This window comes from Triturus cristatus, chromosome 9 (genome assembly GCF_964204655.1).
Source record: "Triturus cristatus chromosome 9, aTriCri1.1, whole genome shotgun sequence".
Classification (NCBI taxonomy): domain Eukaryota; kingdom Metazoa; phylum Chordata; class Amphibia; order Caudata; family Salamandridae; genus Triturus; species Triturus cristatus.
This window is the reverse complement of record NC_140592.1, coordinates 388,238,041-388,262,425: the sequence shown is the minus strand read 5'-3', so window position 1 is coordinate 388,262,425 and position 24,385 is coordinate 388,238,041.

Sequence of the window (24,385 nt, the reverse complement as noted above, 5' to 3'; positions counted from 1 at the left end):
CATTGAGGCTTGAAAAAGTGGTTATTCAACATGAGGCACCTTCCAAATGACATTTTGAATCAATTTTTCTACAGTCCAAAAAATGACTTTTCTGATGAAAAACGATGACCCGTGACCTGTCGAAATTTCTCCAGATGGTCAGAAATGAACATTTTTCAATGTTTAATTTTTTGACTGCTAATGACTATTCCATGTAAATTATCACTTTTGGAACAAAAATAAGTGTGTTTAGAGTCACATTAATGCCTGAAATTGGTCAAAATAGAAGCTTCTGGATAGGAGAAAAAGTCTGTAATAATGGCAATTTTGGTCACATTGAGGCTTTAAAAAGTAGTTATTCAACATGAGGCACATTCCAAATGACATTTTGCATCAATTTTTCTACAGTCCAAAAAATCAATTTTCTGATGAAAAACGATGACCGGTGACCTGTCGAAATTTCTCCAGATCGTCAGAAATGGAAATTTTTCAATGTTTAACTTTTTTGACTGCAAATGACTATTCCATGTAAATTATCACTTTTGGTACAAATATAAGTGTGTTTGAGTCACTTTAATGCCTGAAATTGGTTGAAATAGAAGCTTCTGAATAGGAGAAAAAGTCTGTAATATTGGCAATTTTGGTCACATTGAGGCTTGAAAAAGTAGTTATTCAACATGAGGCACATTCCAAATGACATTTTGAATCAATTTTTCTACAGTCCAAAAAATCAATTTTCTGATGAAAAACAATGACCTGTGACCTGTCGAAATTTCTCCAGATGGTCACAAATGGAAATTTGTCAATGTTTAATTTTTTGACTGCTAATGACTATTCCATGTAAATTATCACTTTTGGACCAAAAATAAGTGTGTTTAGAGTCACATTAATGCCTGAAATTGGTCGAAATAGAAGCTTCTGAATAGGAGAAAAAGTCTGTAATAATGGCAATTTTGGTCACATTGAGGCTTGAAAAAGTGGTTATTCAACATGAGGCACATTCCAAATGACATTTTGAATCAATTTTTCTACAGTCCAAAAAATCAATTTTCTGATGAAAAACAATGACCTGTGTGTGACCTGTCGAAATTTCTCCAGATGGTCAGAAATGGAAATTTTTCAATGTTTATTTTTTTGACTGCTAATGACTATTCCATGTAAATTATCACTTTTGGAACAAAAATAAGTGTGTTTAGAGTCACATTAATGCCTGAAATTGGTCAAAATAGAAGCTTCTGAATAGGAAAAAAAGTCTGTAATAATGGCAATTTTGGTCACATTGAGGCTTGAAAAAGTAGTTATTCAACATGAGGCACATTCCAAATGACATTTTGAATCAATTTTTCTACAGTCCAAAAAATCAATTTTCTGATGAAAAACGATGACCCGTGACCTGTCGAAATTTCTCCAGATGGTCACAAATGGAAATTTTTCAATGTTTCATTTTTTTACGGCTAATGACTATTCCATGTAAATTATCACTTTTGGACCAAAAATAAGTGTGTTTAGTCACATTAATGCCTGAAATTGGTCGAAATAGAAGCTTCTGAATAGGAGAAAAAGTCTGTAATAATGGCAATTTTGGTCACATTGAGGCTAGAAAAAGTGGTTATTCAACATGAGGCACATTCCAAATGACATTTTGAATCAATTTTTCTACAGTCCAAAAAATCAATTTTCTGATGAACAACGATGACCCGTGACCTGTCGAAATTTCTCCAGATGGTCAGAAATGGACATTTTTCAATGTTTAATTTTTTGACTGCTAATGACTATTCCATGTAAATTATCACTTTTGGAACAAAAATAAGTGTGTTTAGTCACATTAATGCCTGAAATTGGTCAAAATAGAAGCTTCTAGATAGGAGAAAAAGTCTGTAATAATGGCAATTTTGGTCACATTGAGGCTTTAAAAAGTAGTTATTCAACATGAGGCACATTCCAAATGCCATTTTGAATCAATTTTTCTACAGTCCAAAAAATCAATTTTCTGATGAAAAACGATGACCGGTGATCTGTCGAAATTTCTCCAGATGGTCAAAAATGGAAATTTTTCAATGTTTAACTTTTTTGACTGCTAATGACTATTCCATGTAAATTATCACTTTTGGAACAAATATAAGTGTGTTTAGAGTCACTTTAATGCCTGAAATTGGTCGAAATAGAAGCTTCTGAATAGGAGAAAAAGTCTGTAATAATGGCAATTTTGGTCACATTGAGGCTTGAAAAAGTGGTTATTCAACATGAGGCACATTCCAAATGACATTTTGAATCAATTTTTCTACAGTCCAAAAAATGAATTTTCTGATGAAAAACGATGACCCGTGACCTGTCGAAATTTCTCCAGATGGTCAGAAATGGAAATTTTTCAATGTTTAATTTTTTGACTGCTAATGACTATTCCATGTAAATTATCACTTTTGGAACAAAAATAAGTGTGTTTAGAGTCACATTAATGCCTGAAATTGGTCAAAATAGAAGCTTCTGGATAGGAGAAAAAGTCTGTAATAATGGCAATTTTGGTCACATTGAGGCTTTAAAAAGTAGTTATTCAACATGAGGCACATTCCAAATGACATTTTGCATCAATTTTTCTACAGTCCAAAAAATCAATTTTCTGATGAAAAACGATGACCGGTGACCTGTCGAAATTTCTCCAGATCGTCAGAAATGGAAATTTTTCAATGTTTAACTTTTTTGACTGCAAATGACTATTCCATGTAAATTATCACTTTTGGTACAAATATAAGTGTGTTTGAGTCACTTTAATGCCTGAAATTGGTTGAAATAGAAGCTTCTGAATAGGAGAAAAAGTCTGTAATATTGGCAATTTTGGTCACATTGAGGCTTGAAAAAGTAGTTATTCAACATGAGGCACATTCCAAATGACATTTTGAATCAATTTTTCTACAGTCCAAAAAATCAATTTTCTGATGAAAAACAATGACCTGTGACCTGTCGAAATTTCTCCAGATGGTCAGAAATGGAAATTTTTCAATGTTTAATTTTTTGACTGCTAATGACTATTCCATGTAAATTATCACTTTTGGAACAAAAATAAGTGTGTTTAGAGTCACATTAATGCCTGAAATTGGTCAAAATAGAAGCTTCTGGATAGGAGAAAAAGTCTGTAATAATGGCAATTTTGGTCACATTGAGGCTTTAAAAAGTAGTTATTCAACATGAGGCACATTCCAAATGATATTTTGCATCAATTTTTCTACAGTCCAAAAAATCAATTTTCTGATGAAAAACGATGACCGGTGACCTGTCGAAATTTCTCCAGATCGTCAGAAATGGAAATTTTTCAATGTTTAACTTTTTTGACTGCAAATGACTATTCCATGTAAATTATCACTTTTGGTACAAATATAAGTGTGTTTGAGTCACTTTAATGCCTGAAATTGGTTGAAATAGAAGCTTCTGAATAGGAGAAAAAGTCTGTAATATTGGCAATTTTGGTCACATTGAGGCTTGAAAAAGTAGTTATTCAACATGAGGCACATTCCAAATGACATTTTGAATCAATTTTTCTACAGTCCAAAAAATCAATTTTCTGATGAAAAACAATGACCTGTGACCTGTCGAAATTTCTCCAGATGGTCACAAATGGAAATTTGTCAATGTTTAATTTTTTGACTGCTAATGACTATTCCATGTAAATTATCACTTTTGGACCAAAAATAAGTGTGTTTAGAGTCACATTAATGCCTGAAATTGGTCAAAATAGAAGCTTCTGAATAGGAGAAAAAGTCTGTAATAATGGCAATTTTGGTCACATTGAGGCTTGAAAAAGTAGTTATTCAACATGAGGCACATTCCAAAAGACATTTTGAATCAATTTTTCTACAGTCCAAAAAATCAATTTTCTGATGAAAAACAATGTCCTGTGACCTGTCGAAATTTCTCCAGATGGTCACAAATGGAAATTTTTCAATGTTTAATTTTTTTACGGCTAATGACTATTCCATGTAAATTATCACTTTTGGACCAAAAATAAGTGTGTTTAGTCACATTAATGCCTGAAATTGGTCGAAATAGAAGCTTCTGAATAGGAGAAAAAGTCTGTAATAATGGCAATTTTGGTCACATTGAGGCTTGAAAAAGTAGTTATTCAACATGAGGCACATTCCAAATGACATTTTGAATCAATTTTTCTACAGTCCAAAAAATCAATTTTCTGATGAAAAACGATGACCGGTGATCTGTCGAAATTTCTCCAGATGGTCAAAAATGGAAATTTTTCAATGTTTAACTTTTTTGACTGCAAATGACTATTCCATGTAAATTATCACTTTTGGAACAAATATAAGTGTGTTCAGAGTCACTTTAATGCCTGAAATTAGTCGAAATAGAAGCTTCTGAATAGAAGAAAAAGTTTGTAATAATGGCAATTTTGGTCACATTGAGGCTTGAAAAAGTAGTTATTCAACATGAGGCACATTCCAAATTACATTTTGAATCAATTTTTCTACAGTCCAAAAAATCAATTTTCTGATGGAAAACGATGACCCGTGACCTGTCGAAATTTCTCCAGATTGTCAGAAATGGAATTTTTTTAATGTTTAATTTTTTGACTGCAAATAACTATTCCATGTAAATTATAATTTTTGGAACAAAACTAAGTGTGTTTAGAGTCACTTTAATGCAAGTCTGTAATAATGGCAATTTTGGTCACATTGAGGCTTTAAAAAGTAGTTATTCAACATGAGGCACATTCCAAATGACATTTTGAATCAATTTTTCTACAGTCCAAAAAATCAATTTTCTGATGAAAAACGATGACCCGTGACAAGTCGAAATTTCTCCAGATGGTCAGAAATGGACATTTTTCAATGTTTAATTTTTTGACTGCTAATGACTATTCCATGTAAATTATCACTTTTGGAACAAAAATAAGTGTGTTTAGAGTCACATTAATGCCTGAAATTGGTCAAAATAGAAGCTTCTAGATAGGAGAAAAAGTCTGTAATAATGGCAATTTTGGTCACATTGAGGCTTTAAAAAGTAGTTATTCAACATGAGGCACATTCCAAATGCCATTTTGAATCAATTTTTCTACAGTCCAAAAAATCAATTTTCTGATGAAAAACGATGACCGGTGATCTGTCGAAATTTCTCCAGATGGTCAAAAATGGAAATTTTTCAATGTTTAACTTTTTTGACTGCTAATGACTATTCCATGCAAATTATCACTTTTGGAACAAATATAAGTGTGTTTAGAGTCACTTTAATGCCTGAAATTGGTCGAAATAGAAGCTTCTGAATAGGAGAAAAAGTCTGTAATAATGGCAATTTTGGTCACATTGAGGCTTGAAAAAGTGGTTATTCAACATGACGCACATTCCAAATGACATTTTGAATCAATTTTTCTACAGTCCAAAAAATGAATTTTCTGATGAAAAACGATGACCCGTGACCTGTCGAAATTTCTCCAGATGGTCAGAAATGGAAATTTTTCAATGTTTAATTTTTTGACTGCTAATGACTATTCCATGTAAATTATCACTTTTGGAACAAAAATAAGTGTGTTTAGAGTCACATTAATGCCTGAAATTGGTCAAAATAGAAGCTTCTGGATAGGAGAAAAAGTCTGTAATAATGGCAATTTTGGTCACATTGAGGCTTTAAAAAGTAGTTATTCAACATGAGGCACATTCCAAATGACATTTTGCATCAATTTTTCTACAGTCCAAAAAATCAATTTTCTGATGAAAAACGATGACCGGGTGACCAGTCGAAATTTCTCCAGATCGTCAGAAATGGAAATTTTTCAATGTTTAACTTTTTTGACTGCTAATGACTATTCCATGTAAATTATCACTTTTGGAACAAATATAAGTGTGTTTAGAGTCACTTTAATGCCTGAAATTGGTTGAAATAGAAGCTTCTGAATAGGAGAAAAAGTCTGTAATAATGGCAATTTTGGTCACATTGAGGCTTGAAAAAGTGGTTATTCAACATGAGGCACATTCCAAATGACATTTTGAATCAATTTTTCTACAGTCCAAAAAATGAATTTTCTGATGAAAAACGATGACCCGTGACCTGTTGAAATTTCTCCAGATGGTCAGAAATGGAAATTTTTCAATGTTTAATTTTTTGACTGCTAATGACTATTCCATGTAAATTATCACTTTTGGAACAAAAATAAGTGTGTTTACAGTCACATTAATGCCTGAAATTGGTTGAAATAGAAGCTTCTGAATAGGAGAAAAAGTCTGTAATATTGGCAATTTTGGTCACATTGAGGCTTGAAAAAGTAGTTATTCAACATGAGGCACATTCCAAATGACATTTTGAATCAATTTTTCTACAGTCCAAAAAATCAATTTTCTGATGAAAAACAATGACCTGTGACATGTCGAAATTTCTCCAGATCGTCAGAAATGGAAATTTTTCAATGTTTAACTTTTTTGACTGCAAATGACTATTCCATGTAAATTATCACTTTTGGTACAAATATAAGTGTGTTTGAGTCACTTTAATGCCTGAAATTGGTTGAAATAGAAGCTTCTGAATAGGAGAAAAAGTCTGTAATATTGGCAATTTTGGTAACATTGAGGCTTGAAAAATTAGTTATTCAACATGAGGCACATTCCAAATGACATTTTGAATCAATTTTTCTACAGTCCAAAAAATAAATTTTCTGATGAAAAACGATGACCGGGTGACCTGTCGAAATTTCTCCAGATGGTCAAAAATGGAAATTTTTCAATGTTTAACTTTTTTGACTGCAAATGACTATTCCATGTAAATTATCACTTTTGGAACAAATATAAGTGTGTTTAGAGTCACTTTAATGCCTGAAATTGGTCGAAATCGGAGCTTCTGAATAGGAGAAAAAGTCTGTAATAATGGCAATTTTGGTCACATTGAGGCTTGAAAAAGTGGTTTTCAACATGAGGCACATTCCAAATGACATTTTGAATCAATTTTTCTACAGTCCAAAAAATCAATTTTCTGATGAAAAACGATGACCCGTGACCTGTCGAAATTTCTCCAGATGGTCAGAAATGGAAATTTTTCAAAGTTTAACTTTTTTAACTGCAAATGACTATTCCATGTAAATTATCACTTTTGGTACAAAAATAAGTGTGTTTAGAGTCACATTAATGCCTGAAATTGGTCAAAATAGAAGCTTCTGAATAGGAAAAAAAGTCTGTAATAATGGCAATTTTGGTCACATTGAGGCTTGAAAAAGTAGTTATTCAACATGAGGCACATTCCAAATGACATTTTGAATCAATTTTTCTACAGTCCAAAAAATCAATTTTCTGATGAAAAACGATGACCCGTGACCTGTCGAAATTTCTCCAGATGGTCACAAATGGAAATTTTTCAATGTTTAATTTTTTTACGGCTAATGACTATTCCATGTAAATTATCACGTTTAGAACAAAAATAAGTGTGTTTAGAGTCACATTAATGCCTGAAATTGGTCAAAATAGAAGCTTCTAGATAGGAGAAAAAGTCTGTAATAATGGCAATTTTGGTCACATTGAGGCTTGAAAAAGTAGGTATTCAACATGAGGCACATTCCAAATGACATTTTAAATGAATTTTTCTACAGTCCAAAAAATCAATTTTCTGATGAAAAACGATGACCCGTGACCTGTCGAAATTTCTCCAGATGGTCAGAAATGGAAATTTTTTGACTGCAAATGACTATTCCATGTAAATTATAATTTTTTGAACAAAAATAAGTGTGTTTAGAGTCACTTTAGTGCCTGAAATTGGTAGAAATAGAAGCTTCTGAATAGGAGAAAAAGTCTGTAATAATGCCAATTTTATTCACATTGAGGCTGTAAAAAGTAGTTATTCAACATGAGGCACATTCCAAATGACATTTTGAATCAATTTTTCTACAGTCCAAAAAATCAATTTTCTGATGAAAAACGATGACCCGTGACCTGTCGAAATTTCTCCAGATGGTCAGAAATGGAAATTTTTCAAAGTTTAACTTTTTTAACTGCAAATGACTATTCCATGTAAATTATCACTTTTGGTACAAAAATAAGTGTGTTTAGAGTCACATTAATGCCTGAAATTGGTCAAAATAGAAGCTTCTGAATAGGAAAAAAAGTCTGTAATAATGGCAATTTTGGTCACATTGAGGCTTGAAAAAGTAGTTATTCAACATGAGGCACATTCCAAATGACATTTTGAATCAATTTTTCTACAGTCCAAAAAATCAATTTTCTGATGAAAAACGATGACCCGTGACCTGTCGAAATTTCTCCAGATGGTCACAAATGGAAATTTTTCAATGTTTAATTTTTTTACGGCTAATGACTATTCCATGTAAATTATCACGATTAGAACAAAAATAAGTGTGTTTAGAGTCACATTAATGCCTGAAATTGGTCAAAATAGAAGCTTCTAGATAGGAGAAAAAGTCTGTAATAATGGCAATTTTGGTCACATTGAGGCTTGAAAAAGTAGTTATTCAACATGAGGCACATTCTAAATGACATTTTGAATCAATTTTTCTACAGTCCAAAAAATCAATTTTCTGATGAAAAACGATGACCGGTGACCTGTCGAAATTTCTCCAGATGGTCAGAAATGGAAATTTTTCAAAGTTTAACTTTTTTAACTGCAAATGACTATTCCATGTAAATTATCACTTTTGGTACAAAAATAAGTGTGTTTAGAGTCACATTAATGCCTGAAATTGGTCAAAATAGAAGCTTCTGAATAGGAAAAAAAGTCTGTAATAATGGCAATTTTGGTCACATTGAGGCTTGAAAAAGTAGTTATTCAACATGAGGCACATTCCAAATGACATTTTGAATCAATTTTTCTACAGTCCAAAAAATCAATTTTCTGATGAAAAACGATGACCCGTGACCTGTCGAAATTTCTCCAGATGGTCACAAATGGAAATTTTTCAATGTTTAATTTTTTTACGGCTAATGACTATTCCATGTAAATTATCACGTTTAGAACAAAAATAAGTGTGTTTAGAGTCACATTAATGCCTGAAATTGGTCAAAATAGAAGCTTCTAGATAGGAGAAAAAGTCTGTAATAATGGCAATTTTGGTCACATTGAGGCTTGAAAAAGTAGTTATTCAACATGAGGCACATTCTAAATGACATTTTGAATCAATTTTTCTACAGTCCAAAAAATCAATTTTCTGATGAAAAACGATGACCGGTGATCTGTCGAAATTTCTCCAGATGGTCAAAAATGGAAATTTTTCAATGTTTAACTTTTTTGACTGCAAATGACTATTCCATGTAAATTATCACTTTTGGAACAAATATAAGTGTGTTTAGAGTCACTTTAATGCCTGAAATTAGTCGAAATAGAAGCTTCTGAATAGGAGAAAAAGTTTGTAATAATGGCAATTTTGGTCACATTGAGGCTTGAAAAAGTAGTTATTCAACATGAGGCACATTCCAAATGACATTTTGAATCAATATTTCTACAGTCCAAAAAATCAATTTTCTGATGAAAAACGATGACCCGTGACCTGTCTAAATTTCTCCAGATTGTCAGAAATGGAATTTTTTTAATGTTTTATTTTTTGACTGCAAATAACTATTCCATGTAAATTATAATTTTTGGAACAAAACTAAGTGTGTTTAGAGTCACTTTAATGCAAGTCTGTAATAATGGCAATTTTGGTCACATTGAGGCTTTAAAAAGTAGTTATTCAACATGAGGCACATTCCAAATGACATTTTGAATCAATTTTTCTACAGTCCAAAAAATCAATTTTCTGATGAAAAACGATGACCCGTGACCTGTCGAAATTTCTCCAGATGGTCAGAAATGGACATTTTTCAATGTTTAATTTTTTGACTGCTAATGACTATTCCATGTAAATTATCACTTTTGGAACAAAAATAAGTGTGTTTAGAGTCACATTAATGCCTGAAATTGGTCAAAATAGAAGCTTCTAGATAGGAGAAAAAGTCTGTAATAATGGCAATTTTGGTCACATTGAGGCTTTAAAAAGTAGTTATTCAACATGAGGCACATTCCAAATGCCATTTTGAATCAATTTTTCTACAGTCCAAAAAATAAATTTTCTGATGAAAAACGATGACCGGTGATCTGTCGAAATTTCTCCAGATGGTCAAAAATGGAAATTTTTCAATGTTTAACTTTTTTGACTGCTAATGACTATTCCATGTAAATTATCACTTTTGGAACAAATATAAGTGTGTTTAGAGTCACTTTAATGCCTGAAATTGGTCGAAATAGAAGCTTCTGAATAGGAGAAAAAGTCTGTAATAATGGCAATTTTGGTCACATTGAGGCTTGAAAAAGTGGTTATTCAACATGAGGCACATTCCAAATGACATTTTGAATCAATTTTTCTACAGTCCAAAAAATCAATTTTCTGATGAAAAACGATGACCCGTGACCTGTCGAAATTTCTCCAGATGGTCAAAAATGGAAATTTTTCAATGTTTAACTTTTTTAACTGCAAATGACTATTCCATGTAAATTATCACTTTTGGTACAAAAATAAGTGTGTTTAGAGTCACATTAATGCCTGAAATTGGTCAAAATAGAAGCTTCTGAATAGGAAAAAAAGTCTGTAATAATGGCAATTTTGGTCACATTGAGGCTTGAAAAAGTAGTTATTCAACATGAGGCACATTCCAAATGACATTTTGAATCAATTTTTCTACAGTCCAAAAAATCAATTTTCTGATGAAAAACGATGACCCGTGACCTGTCGAAATTTCTCCAGATGGTCACAAATGGAAATTTTTCAATGTTTAATTTTTTTACGGCTAATGACTATTCCATGTAAATTATCACTTTTGGACCAAAAATAAGTGTGTTTAGTCACATTAATGCCTGAAATTGGTCGAAATAGAAGCTTCTGAATAGGAGAAAAAGTCTGTAATAATGGCAATTTTGGTCACATTGAGGCTAGAAAAAGTGGTTATTCAACATGAGGCACATTCCAAATGACATTTTGAATCAATTTTTCTACAGTCCAAAAAATCAATTTTCTGATGAAAAACGATGACCCGTGACCTGTCGAAATTTCTCCAGATGGTCAGAAATTGACATTTTTCAATGTTTAATTTTTTGACTGCTAATGACTATTCCATGTAAATTATCACGTTTGGAACAAAAATAAGTGTGTTTAGAGTCACATTAATGCCTGAAATTGGTCAAAATAGAAGCTTCTAGATAGGAGAAAAAGTCTGTAATAATGGCAATTTTGGTCACATTGAGGCTTTACAAAGTAGTTATTCAACATGAGGCACATTCCAAATGACATTTTGAATCAATTTTTCTACAGTCCAAAAAATCAATTTTCTGATGAAAAACGATGACCCGTGACCTGTCGAAATTTCTCCAGATGGTCAGAAATGGACATTTTTCAATGTTTAATTTTTTGACTGCTACTGACTATTCCATGTAAATTATCACTTTTGGAACAAAAATAAGTGTGTTTAAAGTCACATTAATGCCTGAAATTGGTCAAAATAAAAGCTTCTAGATAGGAGAAAAAGTCTGTAATAATGGCAATTTTGGTCACATTGAGGCTTTAAAAAGTAGTTATTCAACATGAGGCACATTCCAAATGACATTTTGCATCAATTTTTCTACAGTCCAAAAAATGAATTTTCTGATGAAAAACGATGACCGGTGACCTGTCGAAATTTCTCCAGATCGTCAGAAATGGAAATTTTTCAATTTTTAACTTTTTTGACTGCAAATGACTATTCCATGTAAATTATCACTTTTGGTACAAATATAAGTGTGTTTGAGTCACTTTAATGCCTGAAATTGGTTGAAATAGAAGCTTCTGAATAGGAGAAAAAGTCTGTAATGTTGGCAATTTTGGTCACATTGAGGCTTGAAAAAGTAGTTATTCAACATGAGGCACATTCCAAATGACATTTTGAATCAATTTTTCTACAGTCCAAAAAATCAATTTTCTGATGAAAAACAATGACCTGTGACCTGTCGAAATTTCTCCAGATGGTCACAAATGGAAATTTGTCAATGTTTAATTTTTTGACTGCTAATGACTATTCCATGTAAATTATCACTTTTGGACCAAAAATAAGTGTGTTTAGAGTCACATTAATGCCTGAAATTGGTCAAAATAGAAGCTTCTGAATAGGAGAAAAAGTCTGTAATAATGGCAATTTTGGTCACATTGAGGCTTGAAAAAGTAGTTATTCAACATGAGGCACATTCCAAAAGACATTTTGAATCAATTTTTCTACAGTCCAAAAAATCCATTTTCTGATGAAAAACAATGACCTGTGACCTGTCGAAATTTCTCCAGATGGTCAAAAATGGAAATTTTTCAATGTTTAACTTTTTTGACTGCAAATGACTATTCCATGTAAATTATCACTTTTGGAACAAATATAAGTGTGTTTAGAGTCACTTTAATGCCTGAAATTGGTCGAAATAGGAGCTTCTGAATAGGAGAAAAAGTCTGTAATAATGGCAATTTTGGTCACATTGAGGCTTGAAAAAGTGGTTTTCAACATGAGGCACATTCCAAATGACATTTTGAATCAATTTTTCTACAGTCCAAAAAATCAATTTTCTGATGAAAAACGATGACCCGTGACCTGTCGAAATTTCTCCAGATGGTCAGAAATGGAAATTTTTCAATGTTTAACTTTTTTAACTGCAAATGACTATTCCATGTAAATTATCACTTTTGGTACAAAAATAAGTGTGTTTAGAGTCACATTAATGCCTGAAATTGGTCAAAATAGAAGCTTCTGAATAGGAAAAAAAGTCTGTAATAATGGCAATTTTGGTCACATTGAGGCTTGAAAAAGTAGTTATTCAACATGAGGCACATTCCAAATGACATTTTGAATCAATTTTTCTACAGTCCAAAAATTCAATTTTCTGATGAAAAACGATGACCCGTGACCTGTCGAAATTTCTCCAGATGGTCACAAATGGAAATTTTTCAATGTTTCATTTTTTTACGGCTAATGACTATTCCATGTAAATTATCACTTTTGGACCAAAAATAAGTGTGTTTAGTCACATTAATGCCTGAAATTGGTCGAAATAGAAGCTTCTGAATAGGAGAAAAAGTCTGTAATAATGGCAATTTTGGTCACATTGAGGCTAGAAAAAGTGGTTATTCAACATGAGGCACATTCCAAATGTCATTTTGAATCAATTTTTCTACAGTCCAAAAAATCAATTTTCTGATGAACAACGATGACCCGTGACCTGTCGAAATTTCTCCAGATGGTCAGAAATGGACATTTTTCAATGTTTAATTTTTTGACTGCTAATGACTATTCCATGTAAATTATCACTTTTGGTACAAAAATAAGTGTGTTTAGAGTCACATTAATGCCTGAAATTGGTCAAAATAGAAGCTTCTGAATAGGAAAAAAAGTCTGTAATAATGGCAATTTTGGTCACATTGAGGCTTGAAAAAGTAGTTATTCAACATGAGGCACATTCCAAATGACATTTTGAATCAATTTTTCTACAGTCCAAAAAATCAATTTTCTGATGAAAAACGATGACCCGTGACCTGTCGAAATTTCTCCAGATGGTCACAAATGGAAATTTTTCAATGTTTAATTTTTTTACGGCTAATGACTATTCCATGTAAATTATCACGTTTAGAACAAAAATAAGTGTGTTTAGAGTCACATTAATGCCTGAAATTGGTCAAAATAGAAGCTTCTAGATAGGAGAAAAAGTCTGTAATAATGGCAATTTTGGTCACATTGAGGCTTGAAAAAGTAGTTATTCAACATGAGGCACATTCTAAATGACATTTTGAATCAATTTTTCTACAGTCCAAAAAATCAATTTTCTGATGAAAAACGATGACCGGTGATCTGTCGAAATTTCTCCAGATGGTCAAAAATGAAAAATTTTCAATGTTTAACTTTTTTGACTGCAAATGACTATTCCATGTAAATTATCACTTTTGGAACAAATATAAGTGTGTTTAGAGTCACTTTAATGCCTGAAATTAGTCGAAATAGAAGCTTCTGAATAGGAGAAAAAGTTTGTAATAATGGCAATTTTGGTCACATTGAGGCTTGAAAAAGTAGTTATTCAACATGAGGCACATTCCAAATGACATTTTGAATCAATTTTTCTACAGTCCAAAAAATCAATTTTCTGATGAAAAACGATGACCCGTGACCTGTCTAAATTTCTCCAGATTGTCAGAAATGGAATTTTTTTAATGTTTTATTTTTTGACTGCAAATAACTATTCCATGTAAATTATAATTTTTGGAACAAAACTAAGTGTGTTTAGAGTCACTTTAATGCAAGTCTGTAATAATGGCAATTTTGGTCACATTGAGGCTTTAAAAAGTAGTTATTCAACATGAGGCACATTCCAAATGACATTTTGAATCAATTTTTCTACAGTCCAAAAAATCAATTTTCTGATGAAAAACGATGACCCGTGACCTGTCGAAATTTCTCCAGATGGTCAGAAATGGACATTTTTCAATGTTTAATTTTTTGACTGCTAATGACTATTCCATGTAAATTATCACTTTTGGAACAAAAATAAGTGTGTTTAGAGTCACATTAATGCCTGAAATTGGTCAAAATAGAAGCTTCTAGATAGGAGAAAAAGTCTGTAATAATGGCAATTTTGGTCACATTGAGGCTTTAAAAAGTAGTTATTCAACATGAGGCACATTCCAAATGCCATTTTGAATCAATTTTTCTACAGTCCAAAAAATCAATTTTCTGATGAAAAACGATGACCGGTGATCTGTCGAAATTTCTCCAGATGGTCAAAAATGGAAATTTTTCAATGTTTAACTTTTTTGACTGCTAATGACTATTCCATGTAAATTATCACTTTTGGAACAAATATAAGTGTGTTTAGAGTCACTTTAATGCCTGAAATTGGTCGAAATAGAAGCTTCTGAATAGGAGAAAAAGTCTGTAATAATGGCAATTTTGGTCACATTGAGGCTTGAAAAAGTGGTTATTCAACATGAGGCACATTCCAAATGACATTTTGAATCAATTTTTCTACAGTCCAAAAAATCAATTTTCTGATGAAAAACGATGACCGGTGATCTGTCGAAATTTCTCCAGATGGTCAAAAATGGAAATTTTTCAATGTTTAACTTTTTTGACTGCAAATGACTATTCCATGTAAATTATCACTTTTGGAACAAATATAAGTGTGTTTAGAGTCACTTTAATGCCTGAAATTGGTCAAAATAGAAGCTTCTGAATAGGAGAAAAAGTCTATAATAATGGCAATTTTGGTCACATTGAGGCTTGAAAAAGTAGTTATTCAACATGAGGCACATTCCAAATGACATTTTGAATCAATTTTTCTACAGTCCAAAAAATCAATTTTCTGATGAAAAACGATGACCCGTGACCTGTCGAAATTTCTCCAGATTGTCAGAAATGGAATTTTTTTAATGTTTAATTTTTTGACTGCAAATTACTATTCCATGTAAATTATAATTTTTGGAACAAAACTAAGTGTGTTTAGAGTCACTTTAATGCAAGTCTGTAATAATGGCAATTTTGGTCACATTGAGGCTTTAAAAAGTAGTTATTCAACATGAGGCACATTCCAAATGACATTTTGAATCAATTTTTCTACAGTCCAAAAAATCAATTTTCTGATGAAAAACGATGACCCGTGACCTGTCGAAATTTCTCCAGATGGTCAGAAGTGGACATTTTTCAATGTTTAATTTTTTGACTGCTAATGACTATTCCATGTAAATTATCACTTTTGGAACAAATATAAGTGTGTTTAGAGTCACTTTAATGCCTGAAATTGGTCGAAATAGAAGCTTCTGAATAGGAGAAAAAGTCTGTAATAATGGCAATTTTGGTCACATTGAGGCTTGAAAAAGTGGTTATTCAACATGAGGCACATTCCAAATGACATTTTGAATCAATTTTTCTACAGTCCAAAAAATCAATTTTCTGATGAAAAACGATGACCCGTGACCTGTCGAAATTTCTCCAGATGGTCAGAAATGGACATTTTTCAATGTTTAATTTTTTGACTGCTAATGACTATTCCATGTAAATTATCACTTTTGGAACAAATATAAGTGTGTTTAGAGTCACTTTAATGCCTGAAATTGGTCAAAATAGAAGCTTCTTGATAGGAGAAAAAGTCTGTAATAATGGCAATTTTGGTCACATTGAGGCTTTAAAAAGTAGTTATTCAACATGAGGCACATTCCAAATGACATTTTGCATCAATTTTTCTACAGTCCAAAAAATCAATTTTCTGATGAAAAACGATGACCGGTGACCTGTCGAAATTTCTCCAGATCGTCAGAAATGGAAATTTTTCAATGTTTAACTTTTTTGACTGCAAATGACTATTCCATGTAAATTATCACTTTTGGTACAAATATAAGAGTGTTTGAGTCACTTTAATGCCTGAAATTGGTTGAAATAGAAGCTTCTGAATAGGAGAAAAAGTCTGTAATATTGGCAATTTTGGTCACATTGAGGCTTGAAAAAGTAGTTATTCAACATGAGGCACATTCCAAATGACATTTTGAATCAATTTTTCTACAGTCCAAAAAATCAATTTTCTGATGAAAAACAATGACCTGTGACCTGTCGAAATTTCTCCAGATGGTCACAAATGGAAATTTGTCAATGTTTAATTTTTTGACTGCTAATGACTATTCCATGTAAATTATCACTTTTGGACCAAAAATAAGTGTGTTTAGAGTCACATTAATGCCTGAAATTGGTCAAAATAGAAGGTTCTGAATAGGAGAAAAAGTCTGTAATAATGGCAATTTTGGTCACATTGAGGCTTGAAAAAGTAGTTATTCAACATGAGGCACATTCCAAAAGACATTTTGAATCAATTTTTCTACAGTCCAAAAAATCCATTTTCTGATGAAAAACAATGACCTGTGACCTGTCGAAATTTCTCCAGATGGTCAAAAATGGAAATTTTTCAATGTTTAACTTTTTTGACTGCAAATGACTATTCCATGTAAATTATCACTTTTGGAACAAATATAAGTGTGTTTAGAGTCACTTTAATGCCTGAAATTGGTCGAAATAGGAGCTTCTGAATAGGAGAAAAAGTCTGTAATAATGGCAATTTTGGTCACATTGAGGCTTGAAAAAGTGGTTTTCAACATGAGGCACATTCCAAATGACATTTTGAATCAATTTTTCTACAGTCCAAAAAATCAATTTTCTGATGAAAAACGATGACCCGTGACCTGTCGAAATTTCTCCAGATGGTCAGAAATGGAAATTTTTCAATGTTTAACTTTTTTAACTGCAAATGACTATTCCATGTAAATTATCACTTTTGGTACAAAAATAAGTGTGTTTAGAGTCACATTAATGCCTGAAATTGGTCAAAATAGAAGCTTCTGAATAGGAAAAAAAGTCTGTAATAATGGCAATTTTGGTCACATTGAGGCTTGAAAAAGTAGTTATTCAACATGAGGCACATTCCAAATGACATTTTGAATCAATTTTTCTACAGTCCAAAAATTCAATTTTCTGATGAAAAACGATGACCCGTGACCTGTCGAAATTTCTCCAGATGGTCACAAATGGAAATTTTTCAATGTTTCATTTTTTTACGGCTAATGACTATTCCATGTAAATTATCACTTTTGGACCAAAAATAAGTGTGTTTAGTCACATTAATGCCTGAAATTGGTCGAAATAGAAGCTTCTGAATAGGAGAAAAAGTCTGTAATAATGGCAATTTTGGTCACATTGAGGCTAGAAAAAGTGGTTATTCAACATGAGGCACATTCCAAATGTCATTTTGAATCAATTTTTCTACAGTCCAAAAAATCAATTTTCTGATGAACAACGATGACCCGTGACCTGTCGAAATTTCTCCAGATGGTCAGAAATGGACATTTTTCAATGTTTAATTTTTTGACTGCTAATGACTATTCCATGTAAATTATCACTTTTGGTACAAAAATAAGTGTGTTTAGAGTCACATTAATGCCTGAAATTGGTCAAAATAGAAGCTTCTGAATAGGAAAAAAAGTCTGTAATAATGGCAATTTTGGTCACATTGAGGCTTGAAAAAGTAGTTATTCAACATGAGGCACATTCCAAATGACATTTTGAATCAATTTTTCTACAGTCCAAAAAATCAATTTTCTGATGAAAAACGATGACCCGTGACCTGTCGAAATTTCTCCAGATGGTCACAAATGGAAATTTTTCAATGTTTAATTTTTTTACGGCTAATGACTATTCCATGTAAATTATCACGTTTAGAACAAAAATAAGTGTGTTTAGAGTCACATTAATGCCTGAAATTGGTCAAAATAGAAGCTTCTAGATAGGAGAAAAAGTCTGTAATAATGGCAATTTTGGTCACATTGAGGCTTGAAAAAGTAGTTATTCAACATGAGGCACATTCTAAATGACATTTTGAATCAATTTTTCTACAGTCCAAAAAATCAATTTTCTGATGAAAAACGATGACCGGTGATCTGTCGAAATTTCTCCAGATGGTCAAAAATGAAAAATTTTCAATGTTTAACTTTTTTGACTGCAAATGACTATTCCATGTAAATTATCACTTTTGGAACAAATATAAGTGTGTTTAGAGTCACTTTAATGCCTGAAATTAGTCGAAATAGAAGCTTCTGAATAGGAGAAAAAGTTTGTAATAATGGCAATTTTGGTCACATTGAGGCTTGAAAAAGTAGTTATTCAACATGAGGCACATTCCAAATGACATTTTGAATCAATTTTTCTACAGTCCAAAAAATCAATTTTCTGATGAAAAACGATGACCCGTGACCTGTCTAAATTTCTCCAGATTGTCAGAAATGGAATTTTTTTAATGTTTTATTTTTTGACTGCAAATAACTATTCCATGTAAATTATAATTTTTGGAACAAAACTAAGTGTGTTTAGAGTCACTTTAATGCAAGTCTGTAATAATGGCAATTTTGGTCACATTGAGGCTTTAAAAAGTAGTTATTCAACATGAGGCACATTCCAAATGACATTTTGAATCAATTTTTCTACAGTCCAAAAAATCAATTTTCTGATGAAAAACGATGACCCGTGACCTGTCGAAATTTCTCCAGATGGTCAGAAATGGACATTTTTCAATGTTTAATTTTTTGACTGCTAATGACTATTCCATGTAAATTATCACTTTTGGAACAAAAATAAGTGTGTTTAGAGTCACATTAATGCCTGAAATTGGTCAAAATAGAAGCTTCTAGATAGGAGAAAAAGTCTGTAATAATGGCAATTTTGGTCACATTGAGGCTTTAAAAAGTAGTTATTCAACATGAGGCACATTCCAAATGCCATTTTGAATCAATTTTTCTACAGTCCAAAAAATCAATTTTCTGATGAAAAACGATGACCGGTGATCTGTCGAAATTTCTCCAGATGGTCAAAAATGGAAATTTTTCAATGTTTAACTTTTTTGACTGCTAATGACTATTCCATGTAAATTATCACTTTTGGAACAAATATAAGTGTGTTTAGAGTCACTTTAATGCCTGAAATTGGTCGAAATAGAAGCTTCTGAATAGGAGAAAAAGTCTGTAATAATGGCAATTTTGGTCACATTGAGGCTTGAAAAAGTGGTTATTCAACATGAGGCACATTCCAAATGACATTTTGAATCAATTTTTCTACAGTCCAAAAAATCAATTTTCTGATGAAAAACGATGACCGGTGATCTGTCGAAATTTCTCCAGATGGTCAAAAATGGAAATTTTTCAATGTTTAACTTTTTTGACTGCAAATGACTATTCCATGTAAATTATCACTTTTGGAACAAATATAAGTGTGTTTAGAGTCACTTTAATGCCTGAAATTGGTCAAAATAGAAGCTTCTGAATAGGAGAAAAAGTCTATAATAATGGCAATTTTGGTCACATTGAGGCTTGAAAAAGTAGTTATTCAACATGAGGCACATTCCAAATGACATTTTGAATCAATTTTTCTACAGTCCAAAAAATCAATTTTCTGATGAAAAACGATGACCCGTGACCTGTCGAAATTTCTCCAGATTGTCAGAAATGGAATTTTTTTAATGTTTAATTTTTTGACTGCAAATTACTATTCCATGTAAATTATAATTTTTGGAACAAAACTAAGTGTGTTTAGAGTCACTTTAATGCAAGTCTGTAATAATGGCAATTTTGGTCACATTGAGGCTTTAAAAAGTAGTTATTCAACATGAGGCACATTCCAAATGACATTTTGAATCAATTTTTCTACAGTCCAAAAAATCAATTTTCTGATGAAAAACGATGACCCGTGACCTGTCGAAATTTCTCCAGATGGTCAGAAGTGGACATTTTTCAATGTTTAATTTTTTGACTGCTAATGACTATTCCATGTAAATTATCACTTTTGGAACAAATATAAGTGTGTTTAGAGTCACTTTAATGCCTGAAATTGGTCGAAATAGAAGCTTCTGAATAGGAGAAAAAGTCTGTAATAATGGCAATTTTGGTCACATTGAGGCTTGAAAAAGTGGTTATTCAACATGAGGCACATTCCAAATGACATTTTGAATCAATTTTTCTACAGTCCAAAAAATCAATTTTCTGATGAAAAACGATGACCCGTGACCTGTCGAAATTTCTCCAGATGGTCAGAAATGGACATTTTTCAATGTTTAATTTTTTGACTGCTAATGACTATTCCATGTAAATTATCACTTTTGGAACAAATATAAGTGTGTTTAGAGTCACTTTAATGCCTGAAATTGGTCAAAATAGAAGCTTCTTGATAGGAGAAAAAGTCTGTAATAATGGCAATTTTGGTCACATTGAGGCTTTAAAAAGTAGTTATTCAACATGAGGCACATTCCAAATGACATTTTGCATCAATTTTTCTACAGTCCAAAAAATCAATTTTCTGATGAAAAACGATGACCGGTGACCTGTCGAAATTTCTCCAGATCGTCAGAAATGGAAATTTTTCAATGTTTAACTTTTTTGACTGCAAATGACTATTCCATGTAAATTATCACTTTTGGTACAAATATAAGAGTGTTTGAGTCACTTTAATGCCTGAAATTGGTTGAAATAGAAGCTTCTGAATAGGAGAAAAAGTCTGTAATATTGGCAATTTTGGTCACATTGAGGCTTGAAAAAGTAGTTATTCAACATGAGGCACATTCCAAATGACATTTTGAATCAATTTTTCTACAGTCCAAAAAATCAATTTTCTGATGAAAAACAATGACCTGTGACCTGTCGAAATTTCTCCAGATGGTCACAAATGGAAATTTGTCAATGTTTAATTTTTTGACTGCTAATGACTATTCCATGTAAATTATCACTTTTGGACCAAAAATAAGTGTGTTTAGAGTCACATTAATGCCTGAAATTGGTCAAAATAGAAGGTTCTGAATAGGAGAAAAAGTCTGTAATAATGGCAATTTTGGTCACATTGAGGCTTGAAAAAGTAGTTATTCAACATGAGGCACATTCCAAAAGACATTTTGAATCAATTTTTCTACAGTCCAAAAAATCAATTTTCTGATGAAAAACAATGACCTGTGACCTGTCGAAATTTCTCCAGATGGTCAAAAATGGAAATTTTTCAATGTTTAACTTTTTTGACTGCAAATGACTATTCCATGTAAATTATCACTTTTGGAACAAATATAAGTGTGTTTAGAGTCACTTTAATGCCTGAAATTGGTCGAAATAGGAGCTTCTGAATAGGAGAAAAAGTCTGTAATAATGGCAATTTTGGTCACATTGAGGCTTGAAAAAGTGGTTTTCAACATGAGGCACATTCCAAATGACATTTTGAATCAATTTTTCTACAGTCCAAAAAATCAATTTTCTGATGAAAAACGATGACCCGTGACCTGTCGAAATTTCTCCAGATGGTCAGAAATGGAAATTTTTCAATGTTTAACTTTTTTAACTGCAAATGACTATTCCATGTAAATTATCACTTTTGGTACAAAAATAAGTGTGTTTAGAGTCACATTAATGCCTGAAATTGGTCAAAATAGAAGCTTCTGAATAGGAAAAAAAGTCTGTAATAATGGCAATTTTGGTCACATTGAGGCTTGAAAAAGTAGTTATTCAACATGAGGCACATTCCAAATGACATTTTGAATCAATTTTTCTACAGTCCAAAAATTCAATTTTCTGATGAAAAACGATGACCCGTGACCTGTCGAAATTTCTCCAGATGGTCACAAATGGAAATTTTTCAATGTTTCATTTTTTTACGGCTAATGACTATTCCATGTAAATTATCACTTTTGGACCAAAAATAAGTGTGTTTAGTCACATTAATGCCTGAAATTGGTCGAAATAGAAGCTTCTGAATAGGAGAAAAAGTCTGTAATAATGGCAATTTTGGTCACATTGAGGCTAGAAAAAGTGGTTATTCAACATGAGGCACATTCCAAATGTCATTTTGAATCAATTTTTCTACAGTCCAAAAAATCAATTTTCTGATGAACAACGATGACCCGTGACCTGTCGAAATTTCTCCAGATGGTCAGAAATGGACATTTTTCAATGTTTAATTTTTTGACTGCTAATGACTATTCCATGTAAATTATCACTTTTGGTACAAAAATAAGTGTGTTTAGAGTCACATTAATGCCTGAAATTGGTCAAAATAGAAGCTTCTGAATAGGAAAAAAAGTCTGTAATAATGGCAATTTTGGTCACATTGAGGCTTGAAAAAGTAGTTATTCAACATGAGGCACATTCCAAATGACATTTTGAATCAATTTTTCTACAGTCCAAAAAATCAATTTTCTGATGAAAAACGATGACCCGTGACCTGTCGAAATTTCTCCAGATGGTCACAAATGGAAATTTTTCAATGTTTAATTTTTTTACGGCTAATGACTATTCCATGTAAATTATCACGTTTAGAACAAAAATAAGTGTGTTTAGAGTCACATTAATGCCTGAAATTGGTCAAAATAGAAGCTTCTAGATAGGAGAAAAAGTCTGTAATAATGGCAATTTTGGTCACATTGAGGCTTGAAAAAGTAGTTATTCAACATGAGGCACATTCTAAATGACATTTTGAATCAATTTTTCTACAGTCCAAAAAATCAATTTTCTGATGAAAAACGATGACCGGTGATCTGTCGAAATTTCTCCAGATGGTCAAAAATGGAAATTTTTCAATGTTTAACTTTTTTGACTGCAAATGACTATTCCATGTAAATTATCACTTTTGGAACAAATATAAGTGTGTTTAGAGTCACTTTAATGCCTGAAATTAGTCGAAATAGAAGCTTCTGAATAGGAGAAAAAGTTTGTAATAATGGCAATTTTGGTCACATTGAGGCTTGAAAAAGTAGTTATTCAACATGAGGCACATTCCAAATGACATTTTGAATCAATTTTTCTACAGTCCAAAAAATCAATTTTCTGATGAAAAACGATGACCCGTGACCTGTCTAAATTTCTCCAGATTGTCAGAAATGGAATTTTTTTAATGTTTTATTTTTTGACTGCAAATAACTATTCCATGTAAATTATAATTTTTGGAACAAAACTAAGTGTGTTTAGAGTCACTTTAATGCAAGTCTGTAATAATGGCAATTTTGGTCACATTGAGGCTTTAAAAAGTAGTTATTCAACATGAGGCACATTCCAAATGACATTTTGAATCAATTTTTCTACAGTCCAAAAAATCAATTTTCTGATGAAAAACGATGACCCGTGACCTGTCGAAATTTCTCCAGATGGTCAGAAATGGACATTTTTCAATGTTTAATTTTTTGACTGCTAATGACTATTCCATGTAAATTATCACTTTTGGAACAAAAATAAGTGTGTTTAGAGTCACATTAATGCCTGAAATTGGTCAAAATAGAAGCTTCTAGATAGGAGAAAAAGTCTGTAATAATGGCAATTTTGGTCACATTGAGGCTTTAAAAAGTAGTTATTCAACATGAGGCACATTCCAAATGCCATTTTGAATCAATTTTTCTACAGTCCAAAAAATCAATTTTCTGATGAAAAACGATGACCGGTGATCTGTCGAAATTTCTCCAGATGGTCAAAAATGGAAATTTTTCAATGTTTAACTTTTTTGACTGCTAATGACTATTCCATGTAAATTATCACTTTTGGAACAAATATAAGTGTGTTTAGAGTCACTTTAATGCCTGAAATTGGTCGAAATAGAAGCTTCTGAATAGGAGAAAAAGTCTGTAATAATGGCAATTTTGGTCACATTGAGGCTTGAAAAAGTGGTTATTCAACATGAGGCACATTCCAAATGACATTTTGAATCAATTTTTCTACAGTCCAAAAAATCAATTTTCTGATGAAAAACGATGACCCGTGACCTGTCGAAATTTCTCCAGATGGTCAAAAATGGAAATTTTTCAATGTTTAACTTTTTTAACTGCAAATGACTATTCCATGTAAATTATCACTTTTGGTACAAAAATAAGTGTGTTTAGAGTCACATTAATG